This window comes from Stegostoma tigrinum, chromosome 8, assembly GCF_030684315.1.
Source record: "Stegostoma tigrinum isolate sSteTig4 chromosome 8, sSteTig4.hap1, whole genome shotgun sequence".
Taxonomy (NCBI): Eukaryota; Metazoa; Chordata; class Chondrichthyes; order Orectolobiformes; family Stegostomatidae; genus Stegostoma; species Stegostoma tigrinum.
Window position 1 is genome coordinate 273,020 of NC_081361.1, and position 20,259 is coordinate 293,278.

At 43.5% G+C, this 20,259-nt stretch overlaps 2 non-coding genes across 2 annotated transcripts; one reads left to right on the top strand and one right to left on the bottom strand.

Moving 5' to 3' along the window:
• Positions 1-4,100: 4,100 nt before the first annotated feature.
• Positions 4,101-4,215, bottom strand: trnal-caa (transfer RNA leucine (anticodon CAA)). The gene is made up of 2 exons: positions 4,178-4,215; positions 4,101-4,135 (listed from the first exon to the last, which is right to left on the bottom strand). It is a non-coding gene; the product is annotated as a tRNA-Leu (tRNA).
• A 1,174-nt stretch (positions 4,216-5,389) lies between these two features.
• On the top strand, positions 5,390-5,461 carry trnae-uuc (transfer RNA glutamic acid (anticodon UUC)). Its single transcript has one exon. It is a non-coding gene; the product is annotated as a tRNA-Glu (tRNA).
• The last annotated feature ends 14,798 nt before the right edge of the window (positions 5,462-20,259 follow it).

Sequence of the window (20,259 nt, forward strand, 5' to 3'; positions counted from 1 at the left end):
TGTCACTGCTTCACTTCAATGGGCATCACTTTGTGAAACAGTAAATTTCACTTGCAAAAGAAACAAATTTATCCTCAGGTGCCTGCTTCACAGTCACCTCTTTATCCATGAAGGCTTGCCATCATTTTATTCAGTTACTGTGCTAGTTTATGAACCAATCCAATGAAACGTAATTTCCGATGATTATTAATGCTAAACCTTCATCAGTGAAGTGGATGCATATGATATATTTGCAGGAAACACCTTTTGGGAACATAGACTGAAATCGATTTCATAAAGAATCACCCCCTGGCTCTCCTGAACATTAAAAAACACAGAGGCAACAATGGCTGATGCAGGATTCAAGCCAGCAGCTTCTCACATTTCTAACAGCCAGCTGATGTGAGATACAGACCAGAAGACCAATGATGCTGTCTGCTGCTGGGCAACTTAACAATAAATGAGGTGTCAATCATGCAGTGATAGTCTCCCTACCTCGGATGTAGGAGACAGAGTTCAAGTTTTATCTGCTCCGGAAGTATATAATAACATATCTGAAAAAGCTGCTGAAAAAAAAATCTATTCCCCGTTGCTTCAATGAACATCTTCTCATTCTGTCACCATTCTGCTGGGATAGAGCTCTCTCCATTGGCAAATGCATTCAACGATTGGGCCACAGGCAGGCAGTGCTGAGGGGTGGTATACACTTTGTCGCTGTCTCTCAAATGCTGGAAGAGGGAAGGGGCAGAAGGGGTGGAATCAGACTTGTGCAGCAAATTGTAAAGGTGATTTGGAACTTTCATCAAATGACATTTATCAGAGGCAGACAGAAAGATTGTGGGCTGCTGGGAAAGATAGAAGTCAAAACTCGAGATTAATCTCTACAGCAACTTAAAATGTGATCTTTCTGGGATGTTTGAGTGAACAATTTCTAAACTTAAAGCAATTATCGAGTCCGAGAGATATTCAGCACAGAAACAGTGTTTTTGGTCATTCTCGTCCATACCGATCAGATTTCCAAAATTTATCTCGTCCTTTTTGCCAACATTTGGCCCATATCCTGTTAAACCCTTCCTGTACATGTATCCATGCCGACGCTTTTTATATGTTGTATTTATTCCAGCCTACACCATTTCCTGTGTGAGTTCATTCCATGCACACACCATCCTGCGTGTCAAAACATTACCCCTTTAAAATCTTTACCCTCAAACCATAAACCTATAACCTAAAGTTTGGACTCCACTACCCTGGGAAAAAGACCTGATCACTACCCCTCATGATTTTATTTACTTCGATAAGGTCACCCCTCAGCCTCCAACACTCCAGTGTAAAGAGCCCGATTTTATTCAGCCTCTCCTTCTGGATCATCTGCTCCAGCCCTGGCAGATTCTCTGTAAACCCTTTCATCTTTCCTTGAGCAGGGAGAGGAGGATTGAATGCAGTTTGCGAGGTTTCGTCTGTGTGTATTAACGTGGTTAATGTATGCAGAGAGGATGAACACATCCGCTTTATCCCGCCAGTTTAAATTGTGAAAATATCGGTTTTAAAGCAGTGTAAGAGGAGACTGTATCTTTCTGTGCATTGTCACTGGAAATGTTCAGCTGTGAACGATCTGCCTTTAAAAAAAAACGGTGTTTGACTGAAATTCTCACTGATTAACTGTGAGATAAAAAACAAGTTTCTGTGTTCGGGTGTTTAAGTTCATGAACATATGGATTGGAGCTGAAGCAGCTTGTGTGGAGCTGAAGCAGCTTGTGTGGAGCTGAAGCAGCTTGTGTGGTGCTGTGGCTTAGTTGGCTAATGTGCCTTTCTAACAATCAGCATAGGGGTGGTTTGAGTCCTACAGGTGCCTATGCTTAGATTGACAGTATCTTGTTTAAACCTCTTGTAAATAGTGCCAGTTGCTTGGTTCCTGAAAGCTGAAGTGGCTTGCTTCTTGTGTTTAAACTCAATGCATTATTATTCCTCTGCTCCCACTCCAGTTACCTGAGCTTAACACAACTGGCTGTTTTGTTTGTTGCTGTTTTGTGAACTGTAACAATTAACTATTGTCAGCCACTCAGAGAGAGAAATTTTGATAAATATCCCGATTTGACAGATAAACCTGATCACTTTGCCGAAGATGACATGATTGAAATGCATAACTAGTCTAGTTCCAATTAACGATCTGTGGACCTGAAAGGTTACCTCTCTTCTGCTCCACAGATGCTGCCAGGCCTGCTGAACTTCTCAGTCAATTCCTGTTTCTCTTTCAGACTTTCAGCATCTGCAGTTCATTGACTTCTGTTCACTTGAATAATTTCTGGGACAAACCAGCCCATCTACCAGCTCCAGAGCTTCTTTCCTGCTCCTGAAAATCAGGCATCACAATAAGCGAGCAGAATAGATCTCCCATTCCCTGACCGAAAACGGAACCCAGCCTGCGGCGGTGAAAGCACCAAATCCTAACCTCTGCACCTCCAGGAAGGGCACTTGAGACTCTTGTATCTTTTCTCACCGACACTGCTTCTGACTTTCTATTTTGTACCATTTTGGCTGCAGATCAGTTTTTCCCTTTCACCAAAATTCCCTTTGCGTTTTTAATTACCTGCTGCACCTGCAATCCTACTTTTAGTGATTCATGCACAAGGGCACCAAAGTCCCTCTGCACAGCAGCGTGCTGCATTTTTTTTATCATTTAAAACATAGTCCATTTTGCGTTATTCCTACCAAAATAGATGACCTCACACTTCTCAACATTGTACTCCATCTGCCAGGCCTTTGCTCCCTCACTTAGACTATCTATATCCCTCTGCAGATGTTTCGTGACTTCTGCACACTTTGCTCTATACTCGTCTTAGTGTCATCTGCAAATTTTGACACACCGTAAATTGCAAACAATTGTGGTCCCAGCACTGATCCCTGAGGCACACCACTAGCCACTGAACACCAATGAGAAAAACACTCATTTACCCCTACTCTTTGTTTTCTACTGGTCAACCAATCCTCTATCCAAGCCAATACATTACCTGTAATATGGTGCAACTTTATCTGATGTAGCAGCCTTTGATGTGGCACCTTGTCACTTGCCTTCTGGAAATCAAAATACACCACATCCACAGGTACCCCATTGTCCACATTGCAGGTAATGTCCTCAAAGAAATTCACCAAATTAATTCAGCAGGACCTACCCTTCATGAACTCATGAACATCAGTGGGACAATTTATATCCAGCTGTCTTGCTATTTCTTCCTTGAACATAGATCAATCATTTTCCCCTGTGCCGAAGTTAAGCTAACTAGACCAAAGTTACCGGCTTTTTGCCTATTTCCTTTTTTAAACAGTGACGTCACATTGGCTGTTATCAATCTGCAGGATCAACCCCAGAGTCCAGTGAATATTGGTAAATAATTACTAGTGCATTTGCTATGTCCCCCATCGCCCCTTTTAGTATCCTGGGATGCAGTTAATCATCAGGGCCAAGAGACCCCCATGTCCACTGTTAGCCCCGTTACCTTGCCCAGCACAGCCTCCTTAGTGATAATGATAATCTCTATCACAATCAATGAGAGTTTCACATCATGAGAGGTGAATTAAATGGGAAGAAACATTGAAATACATCACTTTCATAAGCTCAGAAACAGTACTACAAAAATGCTCTTTATTGAAACATACAGGTGTTATTGGCGATGTAACGGATTGGATGCAGAAAGGTTCGATCCCTCCTGGGACCGTCTGGGAACCGAGTGTCTAATATCAGAATGGAGGTCGCACATTTAAGGCAGAGTCGAGGTGAAGTTTATTCTCTCAGATGGTTGTGAATCAGTGGATTCTTTTACAGAAGAGGATTGTCAGAGCTGGCCCACAAAGTACATTTAAGGCTGAGGTTGAAAGATTTTTAGCAACAAGGGTATCAATGGGTGTCGGGAAATCCAAGAAAGTGCAGTTCAGGATTATCAAGTCAGGATTTTCCGCTCATTTAATAGCGGAGCAGACTTGATGGGCTGAGCTGTCTCCTTCTCCTCCAAAACTGCATTATGTTAATATAAAGCTGCAAATCTGACCGGAGCAAATTTTCCTTTAAAACAGGTAGATCCCATCGGGACACTGAACTTCAGTGATATTTACAAAGAGGCAGTCATTGTCAGAAGTGGGATTTGAACCCACGCCTCCAGGTGGAGACGAGAACACCCGGCTTTACAGTGGAAGGAGTCTATTCTTTGAGTCTGGCACCTTAGACCACTCAGCCATCCTGACACACCTTGGCGGCTCCAGAGCGATCTGTATACCAGGGTAAACAGGAAAAGCCAGTCTTCAGCACCCACACTGAGCCTGGCTCCATTAGGCCCACAGTCACCTCTCACAAACCACCATTGCCCTTCACTTTTCCCAACCTCCCCCTTGTTCTTGTCTGAAACAAATTGCACGTCAGGCAATTGTAGCTGACATTGCCGATGTAGAACTGTAATGTAGATTGAACTGATACCGCCTTTTCTATGACATAATTCTGCTTCAAAGATCAGTCAATATTTCATAGTTACTATTGCAAATAATAACCATGAACATGCAATGGCAGTGAAGGCACTGAATCCTAATCAGCAGACTGCAAGGGAAGAGGTATATCTCTATCACCCTGGTCACTGCCTGATTCAGCATTGTGTCTCTCATCCTTCTGCACATGATTCCTTCAGCTCCATCACGGTTTTGTCACATTGTCTTGGTTTATAATGCACAGACTACCCTGCCATCTATTACATTGCAGTTTCTAATGCATGAAACCCTACCTTACAGGGCACAGCCGTCGCTCTGTAGTGCAGTATTGAAAGCAATGGTCTTGTAAAGCACCAGTCATGAGTTTACTTCTAACTGGAGGAGATGAGAATGTTTGTACAACTGTGGCATCCAACATCTAAAAGAGGACTTTCAATATTGTCTGAAATTATGCCAGTGTCATTTCCCCCACAGGCCAGCAGTGAGGTGAGGTATTATAAACTGCAGGTTGACAAGGAAACAATGGGGAACAAACACAGAGAGGGGAGCGGCTGAATGCTTTATTTCTTTGCTGTAATCAGATTCTGGTTTTGAAGTGTGAAATGGGACTATAGAACCCAAATGGATGAAATCCTACTTTCTGGGGGTTGGTCTCTGCTGAGGCCTTTGTCATCTTCTGGGAAATGTGTCTGTGTGTTACCTTCTGAGGGTGAACATGCGGCCCAGTTCCCCAAGAGAACGTGAACATCTCAAACAGCCAGTCCATCGTCTCGTACTGCACAAGGCTATGGGCAAAGGCTAGAAACTGGGATGTTGAGCCTCTTTCTGTGCTGTAAAACACGATGATTCAGTCATTTTGCAGGAGAAACAACTGTCGTAGAAAGAAAAAAAAAGCCAGAAGTTGTACCATTAAGAAACGATGCACACTCGTCCGCCTATATCCCTGGTGGTCTAGTGGTTAGGATTCGGCGCTTTCACCGCCGCAGCCCGGGTTCGATTCCCGGTCAGGGAATCAAGTTTTATTTTTCCTGATGGTGACAACGCAAAGGCGGTGCAGCTCTGTCTGCAATCCTTTCAATGTCAGTTCCTGTCCCCGAGAACATCAGGGTCCATATTCCAGCCGCTTAAAGAGGGGAAAGGTGCCTTAGCCGTCACTGCTCAGTCAGGCTACTCACCTTTGTGTTGTGTTGTTAGCAGGGACATCAGCAGTAAGGGGAACATTCACAAGGTAAACAACCAGCAAAGATAATCACAGTCGCCACTTCAATTCAATTGTCTCCCCTTTGTGACGCAGTGAGTTTCACTGCCATATGTCGGCAGGAAGCGACAATTCACCCGATCGAGTCTGCTCAGCCAGTCAATGAGATCACTGCTGATCTGATAAATGTCAACTCCGCTTTCCTGCTCTTCCTCCATAACCTGAGGTAAACTCGAGCCTAATCACAACATCATATATTACCGATATTTTTCGGAAGTTTAGATGACTTCAGTGACCTGTGCATGTTTGCATGAAATTGAATACAATGAAATGAGCGAAAAAAAGCCCTTCCCAAAATTCAACCCAGTGCAGGGTCAGCCATATGACAAGAGTAAGATAGCAAAAATGTTACCTCTATTTCTCCCAGCACAGATTTCTCTCTTGATGGGTTGAATATTTGCAACATTGTCATTATAATTGTGACATTATCATGGACAGATCCTCACTCAATACACAAATAACTGTGATTCCAAAAAGTATTTTGCCTCAGATTAAAATTGCTGTGCATCTTTTCATACAGCTTGAGGTCCCAATAATCCCTGCTCCATGTCAATAGATGCTGCACCGGGTGAGGTTGGAGCTCACAGACTCGGCATTTCACGCGTCTCTATGGCCATAGAAGGACTGCACGCTCACCGATTGCATCACTTCTATCTGTATCCCCCTGGTCACTGTCTGATTCACCACTGTATCGCTCATCCTTCTGCACATCATCCCCGTGGCTCTATCTCGATTTTGTCACATTGTCTTGCCTCATAATGCACAGACTATCCCGTCATCTATTTTCACAGCGTATGTCTGCACGCTCATTGACACCCCCATTTCCGGTTATATCTTCGCGGCTGGGTCACTGAGTTTCCCTGGTTCTGGGCCCAGGAACTGGGATTATATGGTTGTATGCAGCAATGGTTACTTCCTTGTGTGAAGGAGCTGATGAAATATCCAATGTTAAACTAGATTACTATTGAAAGGTACATTTCAACAAGAGCCAGCACAATACACTGAGTCTTTGATATTTCGTAGAAATCTATCAATCTCAGTCTTCAATATAATCATTGATGGAATCTCCACAGTCTCTGGTAGCACCGTAATTACCGATGCCAGCCCTCTGTGAATCCCCGCAATACAGCGCACTGCTTGGAAAGAATTCCAGTTGTCGATCTGGTGCTGTTCCTAACATATCCTCTGCCACTGTAGTTATTGCTTGTTGCACACCAGTGAACTCATGTGGTGCCGTGATCGTATTGTGGTTAGTACTCTGTGTTGTGGCCGCAGCAACTTCGGCTCGAATCTGAGTCATGGCAGTGGGTGCTTGCTGTATTTCTTTTTAATCCTTGTGCCATGGGCCACAGAAATGCAGCAAGTATCAAACATTTTTACGTGAAAATATTCTTTGAGGTGGTGACAATCATCTCCCAATCCTGGCTCTCTCACATATCTGCATTTGATGTGTCAGAATTCAAACCCACCACTTAGAGAATTTTCTCCCTCCCACAATCACTAACTCTCGTTGACGTCCCACCTTCCGCTTCACTGAGGCACTGCACAATCTAACATCCATTTTCACATTGACATTGTTCATTCTGTTTTGTTGCAGTCTGTGTTGCTGAGTGAACGTGGCCTGTCTCACCACCAGGAACGCTAAGCCAGATGAAATATTTAGATACTGGGACGGTCAGATCAAGACTCATGGAGCAGCTTTTACTAACATGGACCAGTGATTATTGGAACATCAGGCCTAGGAAAATGACCCATGGCAATAATGAGCAACATGGACTGCATCGGAAAAGACCAGTTTCTGTGGCTCTCTGCACATTCATTGTATTTGTTCATTTTGCTATAGCGAGAGTATTGTGCGCAGTTCATTAATTCACATTATTGTGGGATGTGGTAGCACCAGAAACTGTGCCGAAGAGATTTACCAGGATATTGTCTCAGCTGAAGAGTTTCCGTTATGAAGCGAGATCGAACAGACTGTGGTCGTTTTCCTCAGAGCAGAGGAGATGTACAAAATAATGAGGATAGACTATGTAAACGCTTCCCCTTGAGGGAGGGATCAATCACCGGGGACCATAGGTTTAACGGAAGAGGAAGGAAGTTTTGAGTAAATTTACATAAAAATGCTTTTAGCCAGTGGATGTTTGGAATCTGGAAGCCACTGCTTGCAAGTGTCCTCGAGGCAGAGATCCTTATGACTTTAAGAAGCATTCAGATGTGAATTTGTGATTCTGTGGCATTGACGATTATGGACGAAGCAATAGAAGTAGAATTTGGATACTGAAGCGATTGTATGTGATTGGTGCACATGTAAAGGGCTTAAGGGGCATTTGCACCTGATGCCCTCATTAGCATTGTGGTCACTCTCCCCACCTTTCACGAGGGAGACCAGGGTTCAATTTCCTACTGGACCCGACCCAAGCATTTTTGGGGCCTTTCAGCAAAACGGACACAGCTTTGATTTCAGCTTCAGCTGGTGTCAGCATGGAGTTTGCACATTCTCACCATGTCTGCGTCTCAGTGCTTCAATTTCTTCCCATGGTCTAAACGTATGCAGGCTAGCTGAATTGAACACATAGAACACAGAAGTGTACAGCACAGGCTCTTCAGCCCACAATGTTGTGCCAAAATATTATCCTACTCTAAGATCAAACTACGCTGCTTACTCTATATTTTACGATCATCCTCGCAACTGTCCAAGACTTGGTTACATGTCCCAAATGTATCTGACTTGAATACCACCACCGGCAGAGCATTCCATGCACCCACCACTCTCTGTGTAAAGAACCTACCTCTGACATCGCCACAATGCCTTCCTCCAATCACCTTAAAAGTATGCCCCCTCACAATAGTCACTTATGCTCTGGGAAAAGGTCTCTGGGTATCCATTCTATCTATGTCTCCCATCATCTTATTTACCTATATCAAGTCACAGCTCATCCTTCTTTTCTCCAAAGAGAAAAGCCCGAGCTCCCTCAACCTTTCCTCATAAGACCTGCCCTCCAGTTCAGGCAGCATCCTGGTAAATCTCCTCTGCACCCACACGGAAGCTTTCGCATCCTTCCTATAATGAGGCGATCAGAACTGAACACAATATTCCAAGTGTCGTCTAACGAGTGTTTTAAGCAACTGCAGTATATCCTGTGAGGCTGGATGAACACAGCAGGCCAAGCAGCATCTCAGGAGCACAAAAGCTGACGTTTCGGGCCTAGACCCTTCATCAGAGAGGGGGATGGGGAGAGGGAACTGGAATAAAAATTTTTTATTCCAGTTCCCTCTCCCCATCCCCCTCTCTGATGAAGGGCCTAGGCCCGAAACGTCAGCTTTTGTGCTCCTGAGATGCTGCTTGGCCTGCTGTGTTCATCCAGCCTCACATTTTATTATCTTGGAATTCTCCAGCATCTGCAGTTCCCATTATCTCTGCAGTATATCCTTGCGGCTTTTAAACTCAATTCCCTTGCCAATGAAAGCCAACACACCATACACCTTCTCAACAACACTATTAATTTGGGTAGGGACTTTGACGAGTCTAACGATGTGGACCCCAAGATCCCTCTGTTTCCCCACTTTAGCAAGAACATTAGGTTAACCCTAAATTCTGTATTTAAAGTCAACCTTTCAAAATGAATCACTTCACACTTTTCCAGGTTGAATTCCATCTGCCACTTCTTTGCCCAGCCTTTCATCTTGTCAATGACCTATTACAAACTCCAACAGCCCTCCACACCACCCACCATGCCACCAAACTTCGTGTCATCATCAAACGTACTAACCCAGCTTTCCACTTCCTCATCCAAGTCATTTATGAAGACCACAAAGAGTGGGGTTCCCAGAACAGATTCTTTCAGAACACCACTGATCGCCGAGCTTCAGGCTGAATAATTTCCATCTATTATAACCCTCTGGCTTCCATTCTGTATACAGACAACCAAATTTCCATGAATCCCATGTCTCCTAGCTTTCTAAGTGAGCCTACCTTGGGGAACCAAATCAAATGTTCCTCTAAAATCCATATGCACCACATCCATTGCTTGATCTTCATCAATGTCATTTGCCACATCCTCAAAGAATTCAGTAAGGCTTCTGAGGCATGATCTGCCCCTCACAAAGCCACACTGACTATTTCTAATCAAATTGTGCTTGTCCAAATAATCATAAATACTGTGTCTCAGAATCCTCTCCACTAATTTGCCCACCACAGAATGACTGACTCTTCTGTAATTCCCAGGATTATCCCTATTCCCTTTCTTGAACAAGGGAATAACATTTGCCACCCTCCAATCATTTGGTATTACTCCAGTAGGCAGTGAGGACACAAAAGTCATCACCAAAGGCAAAGGATTCTTTCCCTCACTTCATCCTCCTTCCTAACATCAACCTGTTTGAGCGTATCTGTCTTTTCCATGCTATCCTCACAAATGTTAAGGCCCCTCTTACTGGTGAGTACTGAAGCAAAGTATTCATCAAGGACCTCCCCTACCATGTCTGACTCTGAGCGCAAGTTCCCTCCCACTATCCCTGGTAGGCACCACTGTTACTCTCACCATCCTCTTGTTCCTCACATAAATATAGAATGCTTTGGGATTTTCCTTCATCCAACTGTGGATCCGTGAGGACTGTGAGAGGTGTTACAATTCCCCATCCAAGCTGCAAGCACATCGGCGCAATCATATCAGGAAGAAACTGTTGACTTGCTGGATGTGTGAGAAGGCATTCACAGCGGTTTCACACTGGAAAGGGGCTGTTTCCCTGCTGTGGGAGTTGCAAGGAATTCATTCAGCCATTCCGCCTGCTGACACACCAATGGGTCCACACTGGGGAGAGACCATTCACCTGCTCCAGGTGTGGGAAGGATTTCTCCCGGTCATCCAGCCTGTTGAAACCTCAACAGGTTCACTCTGATGAGAGACCCTTTAAATGTGCAGATTGTAGGAAGCGCAATAAAAGCTCAAGTAGACTTTTGTACTGCCAACGTGCTCACAGGTGCTGTCACTGTGGGGCTGGGTTCAGGGCATCATCAGCCCTCACTGTACATCAGCAAATACACACTGGGGAGAGGTCATTCACCTACTCTGTGTATGGGAGAAAATTCACTCAGACATATAGCTTGAAGAAACACCAGTGGGTTCACAAGTAACTTCAGTAATTGGACATTTCTTTTGTTTGTTCATGGGATCATGGCATCAGAAGCTCAGCTAACTTTTATCATCCGTTCTAACTGCCCAGAGGATGGTTCAGAATCAAACTAATGGTTATAACATGGATTCACATGGAGGTCAGAATAACAATGGTTCCCAGACCCAATGGCATTGAGTTGATTTTCTGGTCTCTTGTCCCGTTTCTGGAACAATAGTGAATAAATTGGTGCAATTGATTTAAAAGCGAAAGACCAAAATGTTTCGTTTTTCTCTCTGATTCAGCGTGCACTGCTGTTTTCTCAGTTGTTATTGACAACCTCATGGCCCTCACACCATCACCTGTTCCGGAGGGTGTTACAGGAAAGAGGGAATGGTCAACTGTATCTGGTCACTCAAAAGGTCACTGGACCTGAAAGGGTAACTCGGATTTCTTTCATAGATGCTGCCGGGCCTGCTGAATTTTTCCAGCAACTTCTGTTTTTGTTTATGATTTCTCTGCATTTGCAATTATTTTTGCAATTTTTTAATCAATACTCACCTTGTCTGTTTCAGAGGAGCCTCGTTGATAGGTTTGGTCGGTTTTGGGAATTGAAAGTTAAGCCACAGATCAGGCAATGATCTAATTGAATGACAGAACAAGCTTGAGGGGCCGAATGGTCTACTCCTGTTCCGATAAAAGTTTTCCATCTGCAGCATGTGGCATTATGTCCCCTCACTCTTCACTTCACATCCCTGACTGTTACACTATGTGCTATTACTGGCTGAGCAAATCTCCTGTGTTTGAACTCCATCTGTGGCTATTCAGTGCCCCGTCTTTGACTGCCTGGGTTTGACTCTCATCAGAGAATGTTGTCTCGACTGCAGAAATTCACCAAAGATCCTCAGGCAGCACCTTCCAAACACGTAACCACTTCCATGTGGAAGAACAAGGGCAGCAGATATATGGGAAGATCACCACCCCCTCGTTCCTCTCGAAGTCACTCACCATCCTGACTTGGAAATATATCACCGTTCCTTTGCTGTCGCTTGGTCCAAATCCTGGAATTCCCTCCCTAATAGCATTGCGGATCACCACACATCAGGAGGACTGCAGCAGTTCAGGAAGGCAGCTCACCACCACCTTCCCAAGGGCAACTACTGATGGGCAAGAAATGCTGGCCCAGCCAGGGACACCCACATCCCACACATTAGTTAAAAAAAAACTGTGTGAACAGTCACAACAGGAGGATCCTGGAGTCTCATTCCCCTGGAACAAAAACAAAGTTGCTGGAATAGCTCAGCAGGCCTGGAAGCATCTGTGACCCTTCCTCACTCCCCTGGGATCTACCAAACCTGTTTATTATTTCCACTTCCTCTTTCATTCTGACTCTTTAATTTCTCAATTTCAGTCCATGCGCCTTTTGAGCTCTTCAAAAACCCCATTTGGGAAAATGAGAGAAAGCTGGAATTAACGCAGGGAGCTGGGAAGTGGGCGGAAGTATGAGGAGAGGCCACATCAAAGAAAGCTCCCCATTCCAACAACAGAGCTTCACAAAACACAAAGGCAGCATGAAAGCTTGAGCTGAATAAACGTGGTGATGTGTGGGCTGTCATGAGGAAAATGTGACCATCATCACAAATGGTTAAGATCACAGGATCCTGACAGTGCAGAAGGAGGCCATTCAGTGCATCCAGTCTGTGCTAGCTCTCTATCCCATCCTACTCCCATAAACCCCACATTTACCGCAGCGAACCCAACCACCGAACCTGCACACTCGCGGACAATTTAGTGCGGCAAATCCACCTCACTTGCATTTTTTGACTGTGGGAGCATCACTGTTTAGCTCGAAAGAGGCGAAATTGTGGATTAATGCTAAAAAAAATCAACTCTGAAACAATTTCATGGTTTTTGTTTCCAAAAGTAAAATCTGGGGAAAACTGCACCAACAACGATTTCAGTTACTCTCTGGGGGAAGAGAATTTAAAACTCTGACCCAGCAGCACAGTGAGTTGACAGAGGCCTGGGACCAGAAATGTAACAGATTCTGAGCAAGGTGGGGTGAGACAAGGGCAAAAGGCACATGTCACGGGGGGAAGGCAGGAGAGATGAAATTGCAGAAATGTTATTGGTTCTTCAAGGCGGCAGGGAGTGGAGTTAGGGCTGGAAAAGAAACAAATAAACAAAAGATGTGCCTGGAGCCAGGTGTGCAGTGGACCCAGACACAAATTGAAACAAGAAATGTAAACAAATTGGGGCAGAGTTCACAGTCTGATATTGTTGATCTCAATGATGAGGCCAGAAATCTGTAAAGCCTGGCTCGTTCTATTCCAGCCAACACACACATGATGGGCCAAGGGTGAATACTGCTGGCCAGCCAACAATACGCACATCACACAAATGAATTAAAAAAGGCCTTGCTCTGCGCTGTAATTTTCTGTTACTTTTGTTCTGACATTTGCAGTTTGTTTCTGATGATGGCTATAACCCTAAAATTAAGCTAGAGTTTAGTATCCGAGCGAAATGTAAAATAAGTCAGCTTTGCTTCTAACACATCATTGTAGTTTGTTGCATTCGTTCTGAGGGTTGAACAGCACCTAGAGCCCAGAAAGGACAATCTTAGCTGGCTGGGGTGGAAATCGTATGGTAGCTAGCTTCAGACGTTACCGCCCTGCATAGATTTTGGAGTCTGCACAGAATAACACAAAAGACAGGGAGTACAAGTCCCTTTATAGATCAATATTTTTCAAACAATCCCTCTTCAAATATTGTGCTGTTGTTCTATTACTTCCCGCAAAAGTGCACAATGTCACATACATCCTCATTGCTCTTCATCTGCCAGATGTTTTCCCAGTCATTCCACTTGTCTCAATTGCCTTGGAGAACCTTTACATCCTCCGCACCACTCACAGCCCCAGTTTTGTACTGTCAGCAGACTTGGAAAAATTGCATTTGATTCCCTCAACCAAACTTTTGATATGTTTTGTGAATATCTGGAATCTCTAATTTACACCACAAAACTTTCAATCCAACAAAAAAGCATCCATTTATTCTTGCTTACTGTTTCCTGTCAGCTTCCCCATTATGGCACCATATATTTGGCCCAATCCCATGTGTTTTACTTTACACATTGGGCTTGGGAATGTATCAAAAACCTTTCCAAAACTCCAAATGCATTGCATCTATTCCATCTCCAAAATTTATCTCCAGGTTGGTTTGTCAAATACAAATCCCAGATCATAAACCAACATTGGCTTTGTCTGTGCCCATTAAAACCGGTCGCAATAATTTCTCTAAATTAGTTTATTTGCTAATTTCATTCTACTTCTATTTCTCACCACACTCAGATTTCCTAGTATTGCTCAGAAGGTTATCTTTTTATCTTTTCTTCTGTTAATCAAAAACTGAAGGAGTTATGTCATACTTCTGCCATTTCCTTGTTATTTATTCTCCACTGTCTGGTTTCAGAATGTTTTCTCATGTGTTCCCTACTGGTATCCTTTTGGAAGCAATTGCAGTTCATTCTTATAGCCTTTGTTATTATAGACTCCAGAAACCCAACAATTCTTGCCCTATGCTGCTCAATGGTTGAACATCCACAACCATACAATCACAGAAGCATGCCCATTAGTACCACTTTCCTAAACGAGGCCCGTAGTCCTGAATATTATGACACTTCAAGCGCTCATCCAAATACTGTTTCATGGGTTGTGAGGTTACCCGTGACAACTCCTCTCAGAAAGTGCATTCTAGACCCCAGCACTCTCTGGGTGAAAACAACCCTTAAATTTTCTTTAACTCTCAAACCCTTCAATTTAAAAGTGTGCTGCCTCTTTCTTGGTCCTTTTACTGAAAGGAGCAGCTCCTTTCTTTTGACACTGTTCATACCTCTCATTCTTGTATATCTGAATGACTTTGGTTATTATTTGGTTATTAATCCAAAAATGCACGTAATTCTCTGGGTCTCTGAGTTCAACTCCTGCCAAGTGAGATGTTGGAATTTGAATTCAAAAAAAGTATGGAATTAAAAGTTGAATGGTGAAGGTTAAACCATTGGCAATTGTCAGGAAAACCGATCTGATTCACTCATATCTTGTAGGGAAGGAAACTGCCATCCTTCACTGCTCTGGCCTAAATGTGTCCCCACACACCCAATAATGTCACAGGCTCTAACTACCGTCTGGGCAATGAGGGATGGAATGACTGTTGGCTCAGCCAGTGAAGCCCACATCCTGTGATGGAACAGAGAAAAGTGTCCGGGCTGGTTCTGGGAGTGGAATAGAGAATGGGATATAACTAACCATTTCAGCTGATCTGAAAATACCTACATTTAATGTTTTCTTTCTTGTGATTGAACCCTTCAAACCCTCACTCCATTAACATTGCAGTGTGACCATACACACTACATCATGGTGGTGAAGACCCACTGTCCTGGCAGCACCCACAGCCTCTTCATTCAGAAGCAGGCAGCCATTCCCATTGTTTTAAGATCTTCATGTAGAAATATAGGATGGTATCTTGGATAAAGGCCACGCCCTTGATACACACTCCAAAACACTCTCCTCCTCACGACTGCTCACCACCAACCAACCACATAAAAATATTTCGTGTGTACTGAGAGTAATGAGGCAACTCGGACCATCAGGGAGTAGCCATCAGGATGGTAGACCAATGCTTCCAATGTCTGAAAGTTTCAGAGAGAACCCTCTGGCACACACAGTATCACTAGGTCCCATAATCTCCCTCCATTCATGTAACATATAGCCTTTTGTTCTTCCTGAAAGTCTCACAGGTTCACAATTACCAACATCATATTTCATCTGCCAAATTGTCCATTGCTTATCCACTTACATTCTCTCTACCTCCTCCTGATAGCTTAATTTCCTGCTAATCTTAGCATCACTGACAAATATGGTTAGAGTACATTTTGTTGTGCTTATCTAAACCATTGATACAGGACAATGCCCAAATATAATAGTTCACTTCCCGGCTGGCACTCTCACCACCCCCGCCACTCGGATCAGGAGGCCGCCGACTCACGAGGTAAGTTTTTAAATGCAGAATATTGCCTTCCTGGCTGCCCCCTGTCTCGTGCTCTCACCATTCCCTCCAAAATCGTAAATCTTATTGTAAATTGTTGATGACCTTACACTGGTCCCTGAGGAATTCCATTGGATACAGCTTTCCAATATACAACTAGGTAGTTATTTCTGCTCTGTATTTAATTTTAGAACCCAGGGCTCCCTGTTCCTGTGTAGCAGCCGAGAAAGATTGCATGGCCTCCTGTGTTGTGTAGCCGGCTGTTGAGGTGTTTCTGAGCTCTGCAATACACCATTAGGGACATTTGTTGTCAGATAATGAGGCTGAGGTCGTATTGTCATTGATACTGATTCTTGAGCAACTAAAAGATGAGAACAGAACATAGACTAACACTTGAGTAGAATGCTGCACTGTCAAAAATTGCAGCTGCAGCAATAAATCTAGTCTGCCCCCTCAATCGGGTTCTCAATTTTCCCCAGACATGTATTGAACAGGAGGGGAAATTTCTTGCTAGCCTGGTTTACTTTTGTCCCTTTAACAGTCCCACCAGTACAGATAATGTTAACGATTAATGATATTTTTGGCAGTGGGAGCTGTGTGGAAAAATTGCTGCAGTCCCTACACAATAAAATAAACAATTGTCATTGAGGGGTGACCTTATAGAGGTTTGTAACATTATGGTAAATCTGGGTAAAGAGTCAAGGTCTTTTCCCTAGGGTGGGGGGAATCCAAAACTAGAGGGCAAAGGGTAACACGAGAGGGGAAAGATTTAAATGCGACCTGCAGGGCAACTGGGTGATGTGTGGATGGAATGAGCCGCCAGAGGAAGTGGTGGAAGGTGGTACAATTACAACATTTGAAAGGCATCAAGTTGGACATATGAATAGGAACGTTTGAGAGAGGTATGAACCAAATTGCTGGCAAAGGGGCTAGATTTATTCAGGATATCTGGACAGCATGGATGAGTTGGATCAAAGGGTCTCTTTCCATTCTGTATATCTCTATGACTCTGACTGAATATTTCTAGAAATAACAATGATTGCCTGCCTGCCACTAAATTTTATCTTGAACTTTCCCAATTCATTGCAGCTAACCTGGCAATCTAGGCTCATGGATTCCATGATGTTTGACAGTAACATTTAAAAATTCAATGTTAATGTCATGTAATATGCAGTATATTGTTGTCACTATTCCTCAAAAGCTCCTTCAGACCAAAGTTATTAATTAGCGTTTCTGACTGCACAACACTAAAGTCAAAATTACTTGGTCTCTGGTTTGTTTCACAACATTCTCTTCAACCTACCTCATATACACGTGTGGATTTTATTTTTTCATATCGTTAGCAGTCACTTACTTCACGGAATTTACATGCAACTTGAGATAATCCATTATTTCTTCAGATTCCACAACACTTGCGTATCTATTCTTCAAAGCATAAGTTGTACAAAATTTGTCCTGCAGTTTTGGTTCAGTTATAAAATATGTTAATGTTTGCTTCTTCTTGCTGTTTGTAAGCTCCACCCAAACTGATTCAGTGGAATCTGAGGGGGTGGCCTGTGGTGCTATTAGTGATGGACTTGGACAAGACATTCAGTGGGGGCCACCTTGATGCTGAGATGATCTGATGAAACATTCAGAAATATAGGACGAGTATCTGTAACCATTCCATTACTGCCAGTATAAGTGCCACTGTATTCTTTCTGCTCCTTCACACCCATTCTATATCTGTTATAGCAACTAACTCCGAACAAGGTTCACACTCTATCACCAAGCGAGGCTCAGACTCTTACCACTCCCACTACTGAATGCAAAGCCTTTATTGCCTCACACTCTCTGTCACCTCAGCAACATCCCTGCAAAAAATAAAACGCATGGAGTCAACACTGTGGACTGACTCACTCTGGACACCTCATCATTTCACCCAGCCTACACTATCTCTTACACCAGTGCCATTCTTTCACCCTCACTCACAACTGTCCCTTCCCTCATTCGAGGAGAAACAGCCTGTAATAAGACAGTAAAAGCTAAGCCATATGGTACAGTGCCCGAAATCCATTCTCTTACCCCTCCCACCCCCCACTCCCATTGTTGAGTGGACCCTGGCACAGGCTGGAGATGACCAGAACGATTCGTGTGGAGATTCTGAAAGATCGAAGCTCCACCAACTGAGAAGTTTTGTTCAATTAACGGCAATTCTCACCTTAAACCCACTGTCATTTCTGACATCAGTTGTCTCATCTCCAATATAGATATCTCATTGCACAGAGATGCAGATACAAAAATACACAGAAACATTGGTAAACACCCCAATATACTAACACACACAACACATTTACGGAGATAAACATAGTCACACACACACACACACACACACACACACACACACACACACACACACACACACACACACACAGATACAATCAAGCGCAAATAGATATAAACACACACAGAACCACACAGGCTGATTCATAGACGGATAACCATAGACACAAGTACACAGACACATGCGCAAAGAGATACATGCACAGGTACAGACAGAGGTACAGAGACACCAGTATCTTGAAGACAGAAATAGATGGTTTTTCAGTAATAAGGGGATCAAGGGTTACAAGGGAAGGCAGGAGAATAATGCTGAGAAATATGTAAGACATTATTGAACAGCATATCAGATCTGATTGGCCAAATGGCCTAATTCTGCTCCTTTTTTATGTTTCCATGGTGTTACGCTATCTGATATTCTCTTTCCAAGAGAGCAGTGAAGGCTGAGTTTGATGCATATTTGATTGGAAAGAGTCAGTGGTAATGTGAGTCAGGTTTTGAGAGCCAAATGGTTTCTGGTTAGTCTAATTATTGTGTCCTTGTGTCTCAAAAGAGTTGGTGGTTTGATGTTAGGTGAACACATCTTTAACGTAACAGACCTCCATTGAAATAAGGATGTCCCTTCATCTTTATTGTTGTGCTATCTGTGGTACCCTCATCCACAGGAAGCAGGGAAGCCTCGGTTATTGGAGATATTCATGGCTGAACTCGGCTGATCATTGCTGGACTGGACAGTCAATTGGGAAAAAAATAGGAAAGGGACCGTTAGACACATTCAGATGGTCAGACACAATCTGATCAGCCATGAGCAAACAACTGCTGCCCCTAACTGATGCCTTGTTCTCTCAAATCACCCCTCACGGCTGTTACAGAGTACAGGACCACTCCATTCAGCCAGCCAGGTTCGTTACAAACGATCCGTGTTCTCCATAGAGATCAGAAGCTGGTGGGAATCGTTAACTGATTTAGAACGAAGGTATTGTGGTTGTTGCTGGGATTGCAGATAACGGAGCACTCACTGCAGGGTCACACACCAGCTGCACATTAATGTGGTGAGACTTTATTCAAAGTCTTGACACCTCTCTCTCTCTCTCCCTCTCTCTCACTCCCTCTCTCTCTATCTCTCTCTCTCTATATATACTTGGAGAGTGGGGGTGGGATTGGAGAAACATCCTCAGAGGCAATTAAACTATCCAAAATCATGCATCTTGAGAAAATAAAAAAAGTGAGTCATGGAATTTATCACTTTATTGGTGTCTGTTTAGAACATATAGATAGACCACAACCCTCAAGTTTAAATGTAATCATCTTTCATTTTCTCACAGTGCTACAGATTAATCTTCACTCACTCCTCATGGTACCATCATACCAGTGATTAGCCTGGTGAAGCTCCATTCTCTCTGTGGCAAGGATATAATTCCTTATAAAAGAGAGAAAATCTGTCCAAAATTCCGAAAATGCTGCCTCAGTAACACTCACAGGTTTTTCATAATATTTTGTTATCCTTACTTATCCATCTACAAAACAGACAACAACGGGAGGACACAGTACGACCTAACATACCGGCCACACTGCCCTACATCAAGAGCATATCAGAATTGACAACAAGACTCTGAAGAGCACAAGGAATCATGGTATCCCACAAACGCAAAGCCACTCTCCGACAAGGGTTAAAGACCCTATTCCCACAACATGCAGAACGAACATGGTTTACAAAATACCAGGCAATGAATGCATCAGACAGACAGGAAGGAAGCTAGCCATCAGACTTTTTGAACATCAGTCAGCAGCAAAACGGCACGATGAACTCTCCTTAATGTCTGTATATTCTGACAATGAAGGCTATCAATTTAATTTTGGCAAGGTAGCCATAGGAGCTCAAGCCAAAAGTAGACGTGCATGGTTGGTCCTAGAGCCAAAACACCTGAACAAAAGCAAGTCTGCTTGGCGAGCAAGCCAACAACCTCATCCACAATCCAAGCTACAGATCTTTGCAAAAACCTATCTGTTTATTTCCTGTGGCGGATAAGGCCATTCCTTCTCTATGCATTGTAGCTGATATGGAATGTAAAAGCTCCTTG